General features: G+C 47.2%; 1 long non-coding RNA gene across 1 annotated transcript; it reads right to left on the bottom strand.

Annotated features, from left to right (window-relative positions):
• Window positions 1-1,774: 1,774 nt before the first annotated feature.
• On the bottom strand, window positions 1,775-4,443 carry LOC120394730. The gene is made up of 3 exons (XR_005592390.1): window positions 4,344-4,443; window positions 2,989-3,170; window positions 1,775-1,925 (listed from the first exon to the last, which is right to left on the bottom strand). It is a non-coding gene; the product is annotated as an uncharacterized LOC120394730 (long non-coding RNA).
• Window positions 4,444-13,660: the final 9,217 nt, after the last annotated feature.

The following is a 13,660-nucleotide window of genomic DNA, read 5'->3' as shown; positions in this document are numbered from 1 at the left end:
CAGTTATTGGAGACATACTAAGATAGTGTTTGGTCTAGTGGTCTGAGCAAAGGACTGGGGCCAGGAATAAGCGAGTTCTAAGCAGGGATCTCACAAGGTGACTGATAGGTGAGCCCCAATGCCTGCCTGTCTCACATGGGTGTGCTAGGGAGAAGAGGCCACAGGGCCAAACAGGAGGAACCTAATGCTTCCTTGACAAGGTGCTGTGGCCAGGAAGGTGAAACAGCAGGCGCTATGGGGAGGTGGGCTGCTTGCCTCCCAGTGATGAAGTCACAGTGAGGAGCACTGAACAGCACTGGGTAGGTCTGCACTTTGAGCTAGAGGTATCACACCCAGTTCAATGGGACAGGCCCACACTAGCTCTGACAGCGCTAGCATTAGAATGTAGCTAAGGCAGCACAAGCCGTGGGAGGAGCAGCCACTGTGAGAATAGACTTTGGGGTTTGGATGGGATCATACTTGGGGTGGTTAAACCTCCTGCTGCTCCTGCCGCCGCAGCTACTCTCTATTTTTAGCACAAAGGGCTAGTGCGGGTGTGTCTCATCAAGATGGGAATTATACCCCCAGCTCAAAGTGTAACCATGCCCTACGTGACAGTGTCCCAGGCACTACTACGAAATGACTGCACCGTGCTTCCCCTGCAACAATCCCGAAGCACTTTATAGCAACTAATGAATTCCTCCGACCACCATCCTGGAGAGGTAGGGACATTAACATCTCCATCTATGGGTGGGAAGCTGAGGCACAGAGAGATTAATGGCAGCTCAGTGCTGCACAGTGGGATTTTCTGTCTCCCTCAATGGGAATATCAAAGGGACACTGGGCATCATCTCTCACCAGCTAAGTTGGCGGCACCTGCCGGATCCCTTCAGCTGCTACTGAAGGACGCGATGGTGGTGCTATACAAGTTCTCCAGCAGTTCTGCATTTTCTTTGGCCTAGAGGAAATCAGGGACACATGAGCTCTCTCTGACTAGAAGTGCCCTTTGACTACCAGCACATGCTTTTATGAACCACAGGTAAATAAGAGAAAGAACAGGTGGCTGGGTAGAAGTGGAAAAAATGGGAATCTGGGGCAGATTTACATTTCCCATCACCCTCCAGTCAATAATCTCCTACAGTTCAACAGCTCACTCACAAGGTGTCTGCAAATGTCCACCTGGAGCTCTTCAGGCTTCAGCTCGGCTCTGCCACCAAGGTGCTTATTGATCGCATGTTGGAGTCTCTTCAGTCCCAAAACAGGAAACAGAGGTGAAATGTAGCTCTGCATTCCTGAAAAAGAGCGTCACACCATTGACTTGTTCCCTACCGAGTGCTGTGTTCAATCAAAGGGAACTCATCTGCGTGACTGCTCATCTATTCCAGGACAAAAAAGGATTCATCTGGATGTGACTGGCAGAAACATGCAGGAATGACTAATAGAGGGGAGAGCTTCCACTGAAACCTGGAGGTAGCATCAATGTCTTTTGGGAACAGATATACCGATGAAAGCTGCTTCACCAGGCACAGCTGTGGTCTCTCCTCTGTTCTGGGGAGGCAGGGGCCTGGGGTGAAGAGTCAGACAGGAACAGAGACCTGTAGGGTCAGACCCATGACCTATCCTGGATTCTGGTGAGGCAGCCATGGACCAACCTGGCTGGAAGTGACTCAGCAGGAGGGCAATGAACTGAGGAGAATTTGGGCCTCCACAACAAGCAGGAATAGCAGTGCTCCCCTGGCACTGGGAGGAAGATTCCTTTGGCTTAGTAAATAAGTCACTGTTGGTCTTACCATTGAAACCTCGGGGCTTGGGTCTTGCAGGTGCAGCAGAAGTATGACCCAGCTCTTTCGAACCTGCTCAGCGAAATAGGCCTTCCATTTTTTCTTTGTCAACTGAGCCAGGATGCCAAATAGGACAAAGGCCACTGAGCGAAGACCATCATTCTCCTACAGCCAAGAAAGCCCCACAACTTGGTAAGTAAGGGACAATCCCATCACGCACCTCACACAGCCGTCTCTTCTACGCTAAAGTAAAGTGATTGCAACTACAGCTAGTCAGATAAACTTTAATTAACCAATTTTTTATTCGAATTTTCTGATTCATGAAAATATTTTAGAGACAGTTCAATTTTGATGAAATTCCTCCAGAAGCCAGGCAGGGTCCTTAGAAACCTGCCTGGTGTCTTCTCAATACACCCATCCAGCTCCTTGGCAGCCAATCTAGCAGGCTGACTGGGATCATAGGCTTCAGGCTCCCAGCTTTGGGGAAGGATAGCTCAGTGGTTTGAGCATTGGCCTGCTAAACCCAGGGTTGTGAGTTCAGTCCCTGGGGGGCCATTTTGGGAACTGGGATAAAAAGCAGAGCATTGGTCCAGCTTTGAGCAGAGGTTGGACTAGATGACCTCCTGAGGTCCCTTCCAATTCTATGACCCTGGGGTCCTAGCTCTCAAATTTGCAACTCCTGGCACCTCTAGCTCCCAGAGTTTCCTGGGTTCCCAGCACCAGGATAGTCTGAGAGCAGACTGCCCCAGGCCAAGGCTTCCAACAGAGCTAGGTTGAGAATAGTAATTCTGTTTCACAAGGAGTTCTGAAGTTTGGGGGAGGGGTTCCCACAAATAGGAACAAAACCAAAATTTGAAATCTCAAAAATTCTCTGCAAAACAGAATTATCATTCCAACCCTCTCACATAAAAACAGTATAGAGCAGGCCCAACACTTTCTATTGCACTCTGTAACCCCCTTTTCATGGTTATCTAGCTACCTAATCTAGTATTCAGACTTTCTTTGAGGTTCTCAGTGGCAATCAAGAACAGAAGGGTGAGACTGTGGGAGCAGGGATGTCATCCCCATCCTCCTAATGTTCTCCTCCTCCATAAAACACCTCCCTTCCCTGGGGCCTAAAATCTCTGCACTCTGACATGAGCAATGCCCAGGGAGTCCACATCACACATCGTAAATCGAGTCTAATCAAGATCGGTTGAACTGGGGTTGGAGAGTTCTGTTCACATACATCGTCAAAGTAGGCCCGGATCTGTTCGGTGAGGTTTTTGAAGGAAGAACCAATGTCCTTCTCTTTCAGCTCCTTCAGGACTTTGGCCAGTGCTTTCATGCTCTCACCAATCACTTCAGAACTGAAAACGTCATGTAAGGCCCGATCAGTATGTCCAGAAGAAACTTCTTGTATTTTTTCACCTGTACAAACATACGACATTAAAGAAAACTTATCACTGATCACACTTCTAAGAACTTTTCTTTAGCAGTTATGAAGCTGTGGGAATTTCATCAACCCTCTCTCCCTCCTGAGATCTATAGCTATATTTCAGACCAGGTGCTAGCTACAATGAGCCAAACTCGGTAACATAATACACGTGCATAATCCTATTATTAGATTTCTAGTTACTTAGATTCCAAGGCCAAAAGGGTTCATTGTGATTATCCGGTCTGACCTCCTGCATAACATAGAACTTCTCGAAATAGTCTCTGAACTAGAGTACATCTTTTAGAAAAACATCAATCTTGATTTTAAAATTGCTAGTGACCGAAAATCCACCACAACAACTTTTGGTAAATTGTTCCAATGATTAATTAAAATTACTATTAAAAATGTACGCCTTATTACCAGTCTGAATTAATCTAGCTTCCTTTTTCTCCATTGAATCTTGTTATACCATTGTTTGCTAATGTGAAGAACCCATTATCAAAATTTGTTCCCCATGTGAGTAGTTATAGACTGTCCTCAAGTCACTCCTTAACCTTCTCTTTGTAAAGCTAAATAGGTTGAGCTCCTTGAGTCTATCACTAAAGGTATATTTTCCAATCCTTTGATAGTTCTTGTGACTCTTCTCTGAATCCCCTCTAATTTATCAGCATCCTTCTTGAATTGTGGACATCTGATCTGGACACAGCATTCCAGCAGCACTCACATGAGTGCCATATTCAGAGGAAAATAACTTCTTTACTCTTCTTCAAGATTCCTCTATTTATGCCTCCAAGGATCATTTCAATCCTTTTGGCCACAACTTCGCATTGGGAGCTTATGTTCAACTGATTATCTGCCATGGCTCAAGTTTTTTCTCAGCATCATTGTTCCCTGGGATAGAGTCTCCCGTCCTGTAAGTATGGCCTGCATTTTTTGTTCCTAGATGTATACATTTACATATAGTTACATTAAAGTGCACATTGTTTGCTTATGCCCAGTTTACCAAAGGATCCAGCTTGCTCTGTATTGACTGCAAAAAGGTGACTAGGGTATGGGAGAGAGCAGAATTTGGCCTAGTGCATTGTGTGCAGCCTCTGTAAACTCTGAGCAATTATTTCCCTTGGATTCTCTACTTATGTTGCATCCTATTCAGTATTCTCTCATACCTTCACAGGCGCCCCATTGACTATATTTCCCAGGCCTCTTACAGCCATCTGACGGACAATGCTGTTCCTATCCTGTGACCTTTCTTTCAAGATCATAAGACACTCTTAAGCAACTTCTTCTCCCTGAGCGTGGGATCAGTCATTAGCTGAAATAAAATCAACATGTCCATTAGCACCAATATGATCCTTAAGATTGGGAATAGAATTTGAGCCGGCATAGAATACACTAAAAACAACAAGGAGTCCTCCTATAGCCACAGTCTTGTGGATACAGACTAATATGGCTACCCCTCTGATACGTGGCACATAACACACTAACTTTATCATTCCACACAAATGAGAAATGTCTTAAAAACATGCAGCTTTCCTTTTGGGCACTATAATAGGGATCCACTCACCTCTTGAGAGCCCCTTAGTGGCCAGGTCTGGTACCACAGTCCTTTTCTCACCCCTGGTGCACCCTGCCAGCTGACCTCAGTGAGTCTTCTGTGGCTCAGGCCTCTGGCTAAGTCCCAAAGTCCAAATGAACCCCTTCTGGGCTAGTCAAGAACAGTCCCATTGCCCTCACTAGGGTCTCCAGCCCCAACTCTGGGTCCTTGAAATTCTGCTCTTTGTTCAAGCTCTCCGTAAGCATTGTCCCCTTCCTGGGGCTTATGCCACTGTAAGTGGTAGGGGATCCAAGGCCTGCCCATAACTCTGGGTTCCAAACCATGGACCCTGTAAACAGTAGTTAGGCACCGCTTGATTTCAGTTCATTGTTGCTTTTTCCTACCAGCCACTTTTAGCTTCACCCTCACCTCAAGGTTCAAGTTCTTAAGGACTCTCTTCCTGCAAACCCAACTTAAGCAAATGCTGCCAGAATCAAACTCTGGCAATCCCTGGAATTTCTGTGGCCAGAGAGCAGCATCGTTTCTTGCCCCTCCAGTTCCTGGCAGGAACTGACCTGCTAAGGCCCTGCAGCTCCTTTTAGCTGAGCCTGATGGGCTCCGATTGGCTGCTCTCATGAGGCCTCTCTAGACAGACCCAGATTTGTGGCTCTTTTCCTGGGGCAGGGTGCAGTAGGACCATGGGGCCTCTTGTAAGGAGCCTCAAAGCCCAGGAACAGCCCATCCCAGGCACAGATCGATTGTTTTCCTTAGAACCAGATGAGCCCCTAAGATAGTTACTTAGCATAAGTGGAAATATGATGCAGATGTTAGAGGAGGGCTGTAGAAAGGGAGGATGGTCAGCAGTTAACACACTTGTCTAGGACTTAGGAGACCCAGGTTCAAATTCCTGCTCCCTCAAAGACTTCCTGGGTGACCTTGGCAAATCACTTAGCCCTTCTGTGCATCAGCTCCCTGCCTGTAAAATAGGAATAATAGTGCTTCCCTACCTCCCAGGAGTGTTGTGGGGATACATACATACATTACAGAGTTTTGAGGTACTCAGATACAATCGTCATGAGAACCTAAGACAGATGTGAATGTATTTGTATGTTGCTTGTTTTATAGTATTAGGACACTAGGTTCATTCCGAAGATCTGCTGAGTGAAACCAAAACCAGGAGCTGTTGGTTAGTATCAGCACTGGGACTTGGCAGAAGAGGTCCAGTACTTTAAACTCTGTCTGTATCTCTCTCAGCCAGCACCTGTGGTTGTGTAGCTAGTATAGGCAATGGCAGCAATACAAATATCAGCGAGAGAATGACTCTGAAAGGTAGAATGAAGTTCCTTGTCAGGTTTCCATATAAAGGGGGAACCAGTCTACTATCTAAAATGACAGTTACTCCTATGAACTGAACTGTACAACTCCTTAAAAGAAAGGCAAACAGACAATGGTCTAATGGTGAAACTGCTCTTCGGAGCCCTGTGTCTTACCTGGGCAAGGAAAGCTGTGCCGGTGACTCGGAAGTTTTCCATTGGGGAATTCACCCAGGGGAGGAGGCTCTGGATGATCTCAAGTGTTATTAGTCCAAATCTTAGCAGACCACTGGAAGGCAAAAAACCGCTTATGGGGTCGATTGCACACTTCAAAAACTCAGCTGCTCTGAGCAGACAGCTCTGATATCTATGGGTGGGAGCTGTGTGTTTCCACCCAGGGCACCCCACAAAGCTATAAACTGGAGGTTCCCTCTCAGCCACTCTATTTGCTACTGATTCCCAAGGATAAAATCATGCCTCTTAGATCTCTTACCTCACCAGCAGACACACTCCCTCATGGTGAGTCTGGGGGTTTTCAAGCAGAATCCATGTTTTCTGCGTCCTGAGCACTCTCACCAGTCTCTCATTCCCAGCTTTAGAAAGCACAGATTCTAACGCTTGGACAGAAAACCTGGGGAAAGAGAGGCACAGAACTGCAGCAATCAGTAGGAAGGTGCAGCCTGAACAGAGTCAGGAAGCCCAGGTTACTTGTCAGGTCTGCTGTTCATCGACAGTTCATCCACTGGCAATATCCTGGACACCAGTGTCCCTGGAAGGACTTGATGCCAGGAGGTATGTTTCTGTCTCATACATCTCATATAACTAGTTTTGCTAGGGACAAAATTTTGCAGTCATTTTCACTTTCTGCAAGGAGTATGGATACTAGCAGAGTACAAGGATATAAAAAAGATACACGATCAGGACCCAAAAACTGGGGGGCATAGAATGTGGTGATCACTAGTGGATATTTTGGGGTTGTATCTCCAGATATGATGTGACAGAGTGCTGAGGGTATGCACTTGAGTCAGCACTCTGGTCACTATTAGTACTAATTCAGTTCCTTACAGAAAGCCTGATTGGACAGAGGTGTAGCTGATTACGAGGTCAGATTGGGGCTAGTGAGTCATGGAACCAATCATTCCATTAACAGGGAAACTGTATAAAGGACATGGGCAGGAGCCCTTTGAGGAACAGACAGAGAAAGAAACTTGGGTGACCAGATATCCCGATATTTGGGGCTTTTTCTTATACAGGTGCCTATTACCACCCACCCCCTGTCCTGATTTTTCACACTTGCTGTCTGGTCACCCAAAGAGAAACAGAAAGACAAAAAGCTGGGAGAGCCTGACAAAGTGAGCTCTCTGAGTGGAAACACCTTCCCCCCATTTTGGAGAAGAGTTTAGAAAGTTGAGATACAAGATAAAGGTGCTATGTATTGGTAGGGGGATTAAATAGACTTCACGTTGGTGTTTACAAGCAAGAAAGTCTCAACGTGGTCTGTGTTTGTAGAAGATGTGGGGGTGCAACACCCCTCTCTGTCACAGCTGGGGGCTCATCAGGGATTTCCCTGTTATCTATACAAATGGAGAGCCTGCTGGAGAAGCCGGGGTAGAGGTCTGGCAGTCCGGGTGATGGAGGGAACACACTGAAATGGGTGGTGAAGCATCAAGGAGAAGTCTAGAACAGGGGTTCTCAACCTTTCTGTTTCTGAGCCTCCTCTCACCTCAACAAGCTATAAATACTCCATGGCCCACTCCCAGGCCTCTGCCCTGCCAGGCATCAGAGTTTGGGGCTCCTGGCTCTAGATTTTAACTCCACAGGGTGCAGGGGCTGGGGCTTTAGTGCAGGTGCTGGGCCTCAGGGCTCCAGCCTGGCTGGGCTCAGAGATTCAGCTTTCTGCCCTAAGCCCCAGCTAGTCTACTGCCAGCCCTGCTTGGCGGACCCCCTAAAACCGGCCCAGTTGAGAACTGCTGGTGTAGAAGACCCCACAGACCTTCTAACAATCCCACCAGGCAGAAAAACAGCCTTTGCTTGCCTGGTAGGTTTAACAGCAAAAGAGCCTTCAGGAATTTATACAGGAACAAGCCCAGGTCTGGCAACAACTCCTCCAAAGTCTGGCAAGTCCCGTGACAGGAAATGGAAACCAGGCACAGGAGATCAGACTCTGTAAAATGGGACCTGCGAACAACCCTGATCTGGTTTTGGTTACTCTTAAAGGAGCAGCGGTGAGACCTCACAAGGACAGAACAATGTGGGCCTTTCGACTGACACCCCATTTAACCGGGAAGCACATATATGGCTCTTAGTGATTAGCGGGCAAGAGATTAGGGCGTGATTAAGGCAGCCATGCTGGACGAGGTGGGGCCTGTCCACAGAAAAGTACTGCCAGAAATGGAGAGTTGAAAGATGGATTGAGGATTAGGCCTCTGTGCATTTGCATAGAAATTGAAAGATTGGACCACTCACTGGTAAGGCCACATACTCAAACTGTGGGGGAGATCATGGACTGCATGATTCTGGAAGTTTCTTCAGAGTCACCCTGAGCATATCTGAGTATAGGTTACGTGGCACCAGCCAGTTAATCTGGACCCGCAGTTAAAATTACAGAGGAATTTGCAGGCGGACATTCCCAGAGTGAGTCAGTGGTTTAAGGGGCTAAAAGATCACTAAAAGATTGCCATATGAGTCTCAAATAAAAGCTCATGTCACCAATATCATTGTGAAACACATCTACAGATGCTGTGTAAAGAGCCATGTCTATGCATTGAAAATTACATTCTTATGATCTGTGTCTAGGGACTAGTCACCAGGAAAGGTGAAAAAATGGTTTTCTTTAAGGCAAGAAATGTTTCTCCATCTGTTTGTTTACATGTAAATTAAGCATGTAGGGTTCACATTCAGTTCAGGACTGTGAGAACTTCAAAGAAAGAAAAGTAACAGGAAGGAGACAGGGAGTGGGGACCCAATTTTGGGGTACACCTCAAAGGTTTGCTCTAGTATATTTGGGGGACAAAGAAGACACCCTGGCATCTTTCACTTAGGAAGTAGATGGACAGCGAGACGGACAGCGGGGTCACTATCAGGCTTGGTTGAGAACGTTGGGCGAGAAACATCTTTAGACAGGAGGTTAACCTGTTGGGTAAGTTTAGTCTCTAGGACCATGTTATGATTTCATTTGACATGTAACCATTTTTTGCTTGCATTCTTTCTCACTGTCACTGGAAATTCTGTTCTTTGACCATCTCTGTTCTTGTTTGCCCTATAAATATATCTAAGTGCTGTGTGTTTTGCACTATAGAGTATAAGTAATAAAGTATAAAGTATAGAGTCTAAAGTATAAGAAGTAAACTGGTGTGTACTGTTCCATAGGGAACAGCAGGCCCGGTAATTCTGTGGGTGTTCAGTGGATAAAGGTCTGGACACTATACGGAACAGTCAGAAGACTCGGGGGTTGGTGTGTGCCTATCACTAACCTGTACAAAGAGACTGGGGTCTGAGGAGGCCTGGATGGCAGTGCTTGTTTTGCCAGAGCCTGGTCATTTTAGGGAACTGACCCACAGCAGACACAGACAAGACTTCCTCACTCTAAGGGCAGGCAATGGTAAGGTGCCTCATAACCCTGGAAATTCCTGGGGAGTGTCACACAACTCTATTGGAATTCTTTGTTTCTCTCCCTTCCTTCTAATTACCGGCAAGGGTTGCCCTCAGTATGTTGTTGGTCTTTTTGGAATAGGCTCCAGCTGCTTATCCTTGGCAAAGGCATCTTTTGTCCTGAGGTTCGGCTGACCTGCTGCAGGAGAACAGGAAACAACTCTGGGAGCAGCTCCTGCACAGCTTTGCTCGACTGCTGTGCTGACACCACCTCAAAGATGGCACATGTTGCCTGAAAGGAGAGCATGGTAAAAAATGAGATCTCCTCCCAACACCATCACATCCTCTTCTCCCCTTCTGATATCAGCTGTACTGAATTTTCACTTCTGCCGGTAACTTGAATGACTGCAAGCAACTCCCTTAACTCGTGGCTCAGTTTCCCACATCTGTAAAAATGTGTATGACCTACCAAGGCATGTTGTGAGTCCTAAGGAATATTTGCAAAGCACTGTGAGCAACCTGGTTCAAAGACTCTCTAATTGCCAGATGTTATTAAGTAAATCAGCCACATACTCTAAAACTGCGTATTTGTTCCACAGACAGCAGAGCTGGACTCAGGGAAACAGTACATCAGAGGAGAAGTGCCCACACAGCAATATTCTACCACACTTCTAGCTTTCCAGCAGCAGGATTGTCACAGGGCAGAGGAAAGCCTGAAAGGCGTGTCTGTCATCTAACTTACTGAGAGAGGTTCAGCAGCTGCCAAATGCCTGTCAGTTTCAGTCTCTGAGGTGATGCTTTCTTCTTGGCTTGTTGACGTCTTTATTTTTTCTATTAGGACCTGTAGGACCTGAGTGGCAAGCAAGGGGGCTCCCCCCAGAGATCTCCACAGCTCACTGGTGTAACTGCAATTTAACAGAAGTTACATGTGACCCCTGGACACTTTTGTGGCTCAGACTGAATGTGTCCTATTTAAGTAAAGACCAACTTTTCTCCTTGCCTATGAGGAGAAAGTTAGGAGCACTGTCCTCCTTTAACGCTCCTCCTGTTTAAATATTGAGTTTCCAGTTACAGAACTAGGTTAAGTGACCTAGTCTTACTGCAGCCTAACCATTAATACTAGACTTCCGAAGGACAGGACACAGAGCGCCAATCTCAGTTCCTGTTTTACCACTTCCCAGTAAATATGGAATCCTAAGCATGTGGCTCCCAAAGATCCAGGGTTTGGAAGGCAAGTGGATGAAAGAAAAGCCACATTTCTACTAACTGGACATACAATTATGAGAACGAATATTCATGGCCATCCTAGTTCCCCTTCACAAAGGGTGTCCCTACCCTCTGTTTGCCAGAAGCTGGGACTGGGCAACAGGGGATGGATCATTTGACAGTTACCTGTTCTGTTCATTCCCTCTAGGACATGTGGCACTGGCCACTGTCGGAAGACAGGACACTGGGCTAGATGGACCTTTGGTCTGACCCAGTATGGCCGTTCTTATGGTCTTAGATTCCAGCACTGATAACTGATAACCCAGTTGGGGACCTTTAAATGAAATGATGGATCTGCTTCCAGTCAGTTTTAAATCCCAAGGACAGCAACTCTATTCTAGCAGCCACACCCTGACCGATACCAAGCGGCGGTCTGATGACAATATTGGCCCTATTCTTTATCATCAGCCAGGGATTGGACTTGAAGCTGTCATGCTACCAGGAAATCAACAGCAATTGCTAATTTCCAAAGTGAGGTCAATTCAGGTGTCTAGAGAGCCAGGCCGGTTCCAGGCACCAGCCCAGCAAGCAGCTGCTTGGGGCAGGCAATGGTGAGGGGCAGCACATCTGGGTCTTCGGTGGCAATTCGGCGGCTGGTCCCTCACTCCTTCTCAGAGCAAAGGAGTAGAGCTGCACATCGCGATCGCAGGGTTTTTTTATTCCCCGCCCTTTTTTTGCTGCTTGGGGCAGCAAAGCCCTGAGCCAGCCCTGCTAGAGAAGTAGATGTTTCTAACAATACACTCCAGTTATACCAGTAAAGTTAGGTCTTTAGGATGTCAAAGCAGTTATGAATTAATGGAAACAGAATGACACTTAATTTCTCTCCACACCCCACCTTACCATGCTCTTGGACCTTCCTGGAGAAAGACCCAGGCTATTAACCATCAGGAATTATCCCAAAATGTCTGCTGCTTAAATAAAGCCCTACATCTCCCAGCAAAGCTGTGGGATCCATGTTTTACCAAGATGAATGCAATAGGTAGCGGTATATACCTGTCCATTGGCAGATGGTTGCTGAGTAGGCTGGAGATCACTGCCTCTAGGTGATGGTGAGCTAAAATAGACACTGCCTCCAGCAGGAATTGCCTCAAGCTGCCCTCCTGGATAGTAGCCATGTGGCTATATATTATATCCACAATAGCTGGCACCTGGAAGGAACAAAACCAGAAAGAAATGTCCCTTTTTCTTTCTCTCCATTCATTCTACAGAATCAAAACCTTTATTTACACATTTGCTGATTTTTTAGAAATTCCTCAAGAAACAAACGTTCAAATATGTCTGTGTAACTTTAACCCACAACAATTGCCCACACTTGGCTGTAAAAATTAACACTGACACACACACATACAGCGAAACCCCGCTATAACACGATGATCAGGGTCCAAAAAATTGGATCGCGCTAAATGTGGGGTCGCGGTATAGCAGGGGTTACCATTTCAAGCTGGTCAGTTTCAAGCCGGTCGATTTCTCTTGGGCAGAAAACTACTTGCATTTGCGAACTGCCCACCGCAGTAACTGAAAGGGTGGAGCTCCAGCAGCGGGAGCTCTCAGCCATGCGGTGAGAGAGGAAACACTTGGGGAGAGCAGGGAGATGTGCAACGGGCAGAGGAAGAGAGAGGAGCAGCTGGGGAGAGAGTGGCTCTTCTCACCGAAAGGGTAAGCGGGGGCAGGTGGGAAGAGGCAGTGGGGAAGGCACATTCCATTTTTGGCTTTTTTTTCCCCTTTGGGGGCACTCCAGCCCCTCTCCCTTCACAAAGCCTCTCTCTCTCTCTCTCTCTCTCTCTCTCTCTCTCTTTTGCGCTTCATAGCGCTCCAGCTGCTTTTTTTTTGGCCTGGGGCGGCGGAGCCGCTTACAATCGTGTTATAGCGGTCGCATTATGCAGGCGCATTATAGCAGGGTCAGGGCGGCTCTAGCCATTTCGCCATCCCAAGCACGGTGGCACCCGTGGCTCCGGTGGACCTCCGCGGGCGACCGGCAGAGCACCCCGCGGCGTGCCGCCCAAGCACGCGCTTTGCGTGCTGGGGCCTGGAGCCGCCCCTGAGCGGGGTTTCCCTGTACATACCAGGTAATTTAATGTGGTGGTGCCCAGCTATGCATTAAATAAACCAGCTGGCATGCACAAAAGAAGGCTTTGCTTGCCCAGATTTTGCAGGTGTGATTTAAGCAGCCAAATGCAACCATTTGCCTCGAAGGATGCACAGTTCATAAACAACCACAAGCACAAAATATGCAAGTGCTTTAAACACAGTGTGCAAATGCCTGGGACTATGAACAGGTGACGACCTCTCATTCATTCCTAGCCCTTCACATCTTCGAAACACTGTGCAAACGTGGCAGTTCTGCTGCGAGGGTTCCCTGTCCTGAGGCCTTTCACCAGCCTTGATAGAAGATTTGTGGAGTGCTCCTTTCATCTAGCCCTAACGCACTGGGCTCCAGAATAAGGCATATAAATAGTGGATCCCAAAGACACTATAGTTTTCTCCCTCCCTCCTTCTATTCTTAAAGGGTACGTCTACACACTAAAAAAATCCCACAGCAGTGAGTTTCAGAGCTCAGGTCAACCTGGGCCTGAGGGGCTTGCACTATGTGGCTAAAAGTGTAGCTGTTCCTGCTCGGGCTGCAGCCCAGGCTCTGAAACCTGGCAAGAGCTCAGGCTCCAGACTCACTGGGAATGACTACAGGACTATTTTTATCCAGGTAGCCCTTAGCCATAGGCCTCCTAAGAACTGGATGCCTCCAAGTGCCAGTCATTCTGTCTTCTTGTCTTTTCCCCAGAGT

Source organism: Mauremys reevesii, unplaced genomic scaffold, assembly GCF_016161935.1.
Source record: "Mauremys reevesii isolate NIE-2019 unplaced genomic scaffold, ASM1616193v1 Contig76, whole genome shotgun sequence".
Taxonomy (NCBI): Eukaryota; Metazoa; Chordata; order Testudines; family Geoemydidae; genus Mauremys; species Mauremys reevesii.
This window is presented reverse-complemented; position numbering and strand designations above follow the sequence as displayed.